A 6,767-nucleotide genomic window follows, 5' to 3' on the forward strand; every position below is an offset into this window, starting at 1 on the left:
AGCCTTGTTAGGGTTACAAGGACTCTGCCAGACAGAAGAGTGGAAGGGGAGTCCTCTAGGACAGTCAGGGTTCTGGGTAAAGGGAGTGGGAGTGAGGACTCAGATCCTTTCGCTAGCCCACGTCACCGGGGTAGTGTATAAGCCAGGAAAGTTCCCCACAATAGCGGGACCATTCCCCCGCTTACATCTGCAAGCCCCTGAGCTGATGTGGTCACTGGGGCTTCACACAAGCATCAGTACCCAGCCGGGATGCTGAGCTTGCAGGACCAGGGTTTGTTTGTCTAAGGTAGAGGTGGCCAACCTGAGCCTGAGAAGGAGCCAGAATTTACCAAAGTACATTGCCAAAGAGCCACAGTAATACATAAGCAGCCCCCTATCATCTTCCCCCCATCCCAGCTCCTCCCACCTACCGTCAGCCATGCCAATCAGCGCCTCCCCCTTCCTCCCCACACCTCCCAATCAGCTGTTTTATAGCATGCAGGAGGCTTGGGGAAGGAGCGAGGGCATGACAGGCTCAGGGGGCGGGGGGAAGGAAGGGGTGGAGTGGAGGCAAGAATCATAGAATCATAGAATAACAGAGTTGGAAGGGACCTCTGGAGGCCATCTAGTCCAACCCCCTGCCCAGAGCAGGACCAATTCCAACTAAATCATCCCAGCCAGGGCTTTGTCAAGCCTGACCTTAAAAACTTCCAAGAAAGGGGATTCCACCACCTCCCTAGGTAACGCATTCCAGTATTTCACCACCCTCCTAGTGAAAGAGTTTTTCCTAATATCCAACCTAAATCTCCCCCACTGCAACTTGAGACCATTACTCCTTGTCCTGTCATCTGCTATCACTGAGAATAGTCTAGATCCATCCTCTTTGGATCCACCTTTCAGGTAGTTAAAAGAAGCTATCAAATCCCCCCTCATTATTCTCTTCCGTAGACTAAACAATCCCAGTTCCCTCAGCCTCTCCTCATAAGTCATGTGTTCCAGACCCCTAATCATTTTTGTTGCCCTTCGCTGGACTCTCTCCAATTTCTCCACATCCTTCTTGTAGTGTGGGGCCCAAAACTGGACACAGTACTCCAGATGAGGCCTCACCAATGTCTAATAGAGGGGAACGATCACGTCCCTCGGTCTGCTGGCCATGCTCCTACTTATACACCCCAACATGCCATTGGCCTTCTTGGCAACAAGGGCACACTGTTGACTCATATCCAGCTTCTCGTCCACTGTCACCCCTAGGTCCTTCTCTGCAGAACTGCTGCCGAGCCATTCGATCCCTAGTCAGTAGCGGTGAATTGGATTCTTCCGTCCTAAGTGCAGGACTCTGCACTTGTCCTTGTTGAACCTCATCAGATTTCTTTTGGCCCAATCCTCCAATTTGTCTAGGTCCCTCTGTATCCTATCCCTACCCTCCAGCGTACCTACCACTCCTCCCAGTTTAGTGTCATCCGCAAACTTGCTGAGAGTGCAATCCACACCATCCTCCAGATCATTAATGAAGATATTGAACAAAACCGGCCCCAGGACCGACCCTTGGGGCACTCTGCTAGATACCGGCTGCCAACTAGATATGGAGCCATTGATCACTACCCATTGAGCCCGACAATCTAGCCAACTTTCTACCCACCTTGTAGTCCATCCATCCAGCCCATACTTCTTTAACTTGCTGACAAGAATACTGTGGGAGACCGTGTCAAAAGCTTTGCTAAAGTCAAGGAATAACACATCCACTGCTTTCCCTTCATCCACAGAACCAGTTATCTCATCATAGAAGGCAATTAGATTAGTCAGGCATGACTTGCCCTTGGTGAATCCATGCTGACTGTTCCTGATCACTTTCCTCTCCTCTAAGTGCTTCAGAATTGATTCCTTGAGGACATGCTCCATGATTTTTCCGGGGACTGAGGTGAGGCTGACCGGCCTGTAGTTCCCAGGATCCTCCTTCTTCCCTTTTTTAAAGATTGGCACTACATTAGCCTTTTTCCAGTCTTCCGGGACTTCCCGCAATCGCCATGACTTTTCAAAGATAATGGCCAATGGATCTGCAATCACATCCGCCAATTCCTTTAGCACTCTCGGATGCAACGCATCCAGCCCCATGGACTTGTGCACGTCCAGTTTTTCTGAATAGTCCCGAACCACTACTTCCTTCACAGAGGGCTGGCCACCTCCTCCCCATGCTGTGCTGCCCAGTGCAGTAGTCTGGGAGCTGACCTTGTTCGTGAAGACAGAGGCAAAAAAAGCATTGAGTACATTAGCTTTTTCCACATCCTCTGTCGCTAGGTTGCCTCCCTCATTTAGTAAGGGGCCCACACTTTCCTTGGCTTTCTTCTTATTGCCAACATACCTGAAGAAACCCTTCTTGTTACTCTTAACATCCCTCGCTAGCTGCAACTCCAGGTGTGATTTAGCCTTCCTAATTTCATTCCTACATGCCCGGGCAGTATTTATATACTCTTCCCTGGTCATTTGTCCAATCTTCCACTTCTTGTAAGCCTCTTTTTTGTGTTTAAGATCAGCAAGGATTTCACTGTTAAGCCAAGCTGGTCGCCTGCCATATTTACTATTCTTTCTACACATCGGGATGGTTTGTCCCTGTAACCTCAATAAGGATTCTTTAAAATACAGCCAGCTCTCCTGGACTCCTTTCCCCTTCATGTTATTCTCCCAGGGGATCTTGCCCATCAGTTCCCTGAGGGAGTCAAAGTCTGCTTTTCTGAAGTCCAGGGTCCGTATTCTGCTGCTTTCCTTTCTTCCTTGTGTCAGGATCCTGAACTTGACCATCTCATGGTCACTGCCTCCCAGGTTCCCACCCACTTTTGCTTCCCCTAATAATTCTTCCCGGTTTGTGAGCAGCAGGCCAAGAAGAGCTCCGCCCCTAATTGGTTCCTCCAGCACTTGCACCAGGAAATTGTCCCCTACAGTTTCCAAAAACTTCCTGGATTGTCTGTGCACCGCTGTATTGCTCTCCCAGCAGATATCAGGATGATTGAAGTCGCCCATGAGAACTAGGGCGTGTGATCTAGTAGCTTCTGAGACTTGCCGGAAGAAAGCCTCGTCCATCTCATCCCCCTGGTCCGGTGGTCTATAGCAGACTCCCACTACGACATCACCCTTGTTGCAGACGCTTCTAAACTTAATCCAGAGACTCTCAGGTTTTTCTGCAGTTTCATACTTGAGCTCTGAGCAATCATACTGCTCCCTTACATACAGTGCAACTCCCCCACCTTTTCTGGCCTCCCTGTCCTTCCTGAACAGTTTATACCCATCCATGACAGTACTCCAGTCATGCGAGTTATCCCACCAAGTCTCTGTTATTCCAATCACATCATAATTCCCTGACTTTGCCAGGACCTCCAGTTCTCCCTGCTTGTTTCCCAGGCTTTGTGCATTTGTATATAGGCACTTGAGATAACCCGCTGATGGCCCCTCGTTCTCAGAATGAGGCAGGAGCCCTCCCCTCTCACACGCTCCTGCTCGTGCCTCCTCCCAGTATCCCCCTTCTCCACTTACCTCAGGGCTTTGGTCTCCTTCCCCCGGTGAACCTAGTTTAAAGCCCTCCTCCCTAGGTTAGCCAGCCTGCTCGTGAAGATGCTCTTCCCTCTCTTCGTTAAGTGGAGCCCGTCTCTGCCTAGCACTCCTCCTTCATGGAACACCATCCCATGGTCAAAGAATCCAAAGCCTTCTCTCCAACACCACCTGCGTAGCCATTCATTGACTTCTACGATTCGACGGTCTCTACCCCGGCCTTTTCCTTCCACGGGGAGGATGGACGAGAACACAACTTGCGCCTCATACTCCTTTATCCTCCTTCCCAGAGCCACGTAGTCTGCAGTGATCTGCTCAAGGTCATTCTTGGCAGTATCATTGGTGCCCACGTGGAAAAGCAGGAAGGGTAGAGGTCCGAGGGCTTGATGAGTCTCGGCAGACTCTCCGTCACATCGTGAATCTTAGCCCCTGGCAAGCAGCAGACTTCTCTGTTTTCCCGGTCAGGGCGGCAGATAGATGACTCAGGCCCCCTGAGGAGAGAGTCCCCGACCACCACAACCTGCCTCCTTCTCTTAGGAGTGGTGGTCGTGGAACCCCCAACCTTAGGACAGTGCATCTTATGCCTTTCAACTGGTGGAGTCTCCTTCTGCTCCCTTCCCCCAGACATATCATCTGGGCCACTCCCTGCAATGGTACCTATGGAGAGAACATGAAAACGGTTACTTACCTGTATCTGCGTTGCTGGTACATGGACGTTCCCCCTTCTTCTTCTGCAGGTCACATGTTGCCAAATTTCTTCACCGTCCTCCTGTCCCCGCTGCGCAGCCTGCTCTGAATCTTCAGAACCTTGTGCCCGTGGAAGCATATCCTGACGTCTGTCCAGGAAATCTTCAGTTTCTCTTATGCAACGCAGGGTCGATACCTGTTGCTCCAGACCTTGAACCTTCTCTTCCAATATGGAGACCAGCTTGCACTTTGTACACACAAAGTCGCTTCTGTCCTGTGGAAGAAAGACAAACATGGCACATCCAGTGCAGGTCACAACAGCTGAACACTCCCCATCCATATTACCTTCCTACTACGAGCTTCCTCAGGAGATGCAGTAATTACTCAGAGAAGCCATTAGGATGTAAGCCTCAGTGGGCTCACCCCAGGCGAACTCCCAGGCAAACTCCTGCTGTTTGCTGCTCTGCTGTCCCCCGCTGGTCAGCTGGTTTGCGGAGCGCCGGCTTTTTTAAACAGCCAGGCTCACCTGAAACAAAACACTCCCAACTCCCGCCCTTTTCAGCCAACCAATCAAGCACTCGCTCAAACTTCCAAGCTGCCCTCACTACAAACACTCGGATACTCTCACCAAACACACACTCAGATACCCAGATACCTATCAACACAGATCCCAGGCAAATTCCTGCTGTTTGCCGCTGTGCTGTCCCGCGCTGCTCAGCTGGTTCCCCGCTGCTCAGCTGGTTCGTGGAGCGCCGGCTTTTTTAAACAGCCAGGCTCACCTGAAACAAAACACTCCCAACTCCCTCCCTTTTCAGCCAACCAATCAAGCACTCACTCAAACTTTCAAGCTGCCCTCACTACAAACACTCAGATCCTCTCACCAAACACACACTCAGATACCCAGGCCTGAGGCAGAGCCAGGGGTTGAGCAGTGAGCAGCCCCTGGCACACTGGAAAGTTGGCACCTGTAGCTCCAGCCCTGGAGTCGGTGCCTGTACAAGGAGCCGCATATTTACTTCTGAAGAGCCGCAGGTGGCTCTGGAGTCACAGGTTGGCCACCCCTGGTCTAAGGAGTGATACTAAAGTCACAAGCTAAAAATTGGGTTAAGCTGGAAGGCCTGATTCTCATTTACACTAAGGCTTCTCTGGCCGTGTGCAGGGGCCTTAATGCCAGCAGTGTAGCCAACTCTCATGTTTTCATCATGTGGTTCATGATATTTCATGTGTTTCCTAAAGCCCCAGCTCCTGGAATCAAGTGATGAGATGAGACTCCTGTCTTTCATTTTCTAAACAAAAATTTCTAGACCTTGTAGCTGCAGAGAAAAACTTGAAAATATGGCCCACGTGCAGCCTAAAAGTCTGAGAAATGAGAAGGAAAACAAAAAGAACCCAACACTTATTATGAACTAGTATTTTAAATGTAATTATTTTAGGGTAATTTCATCATTTTGCGGGGGCCTGACTCCTGATTTTTAAATGATTGACAATAGTGTGCCACTGAGAATTGAGGCTTTATCTCTCGGTCAGACACCCATGGAGAGCCCCCTAAAGGAGTGTCATCGTTTGTCTGAAACAGCACAGGCAAGGGAAAGGGAACTAGAGGCAAGCCATGGGAATGCACTTGGAGCTGGGCTGTGGCCCCAAGCAACAAATGAGCACAGCCCCCCTGAACTGGGGCTGAACTCAAAAGATAAAGGAGAATGTTCACTTTTATATTTAGGTCCTGTAGGATTCATACAAGGTTCATGCACTTGGCAACATTCAGGGCACACCCGGAGTGTTGTGTAGGAGCCGTGCACACATAGCTCCTCTCAAGGGCATGAACCTTGGAATCTCGCCCAGATGACATGAACCGTGGGAAGCCTCCCAGGACTGGGCTCAAGGCCCGAGAGCAAGGAATGCGGTAGATAGAAATTGGTAAATAAGAATGTTAAACAAAACCAGTGTATTCCTTTTATCTGTTGGAGAATGTAATGCGCGGGGGGAGAGAAAGAATAAAGGAGAGGGTGGAAAGCTGACAGGAGCAGCCCGTCGGCAGACCAGCCTGTTTGCTTGCTTAAAGCTTTGTGCTGTCTTGTATTTGAACCGCAACAACTGGCGCCCAAACGTGGGGCCCTCAGCACTCACCTCGCCTGGCAAGGGTTTCAGACGCGTCACTCATCCGCTTCGTGGATCCCGGTGAGTATTTTTCGTCATGGTAAGTATGGGAAGCTCCCTCTCTGCTTTGCAAGTGCAACACCGCAATGAGCTACAGTATTTGCTGTGTAAGGCTCAGCATGACTGCCCCACTCGAGAACTCACTCTCCTGCTACAGGAGGTGAGTGCCCAATGCCCGTGGTACCCTGAAGCCAGAACCCTTAAGCTAGCAGACTGGGAGCGGTTGGGCCAGACATTGCACAAAGAGCCTTGGGCGCCCATGCAGGCTTTACATGCCTGGCACCCCTGCCACGACACGATACAGCGTGTGTTAGCCGACGGCCAAGGATGTTTGGTGAGGTGCCAGCTATGCCCGTTTATACCATCCATGACTTTAACCGCTAGGACATACTGTCCCTTCGCGG

This window comes from Lepidochelys kempii, chromosome 14 (genome assembly GCF_965140265.1).
Source record: "Lepidochelys kempii isolate rLepKem1 chromosome 14, rLepKem1.hap2, whole genome shotgun sequence".
Lineage (NCBI taxonomy): Eukaryota > Metazoa > Chordata > Testudines > Cheloniidae > Lepidochelys > Lepidochelys kempii.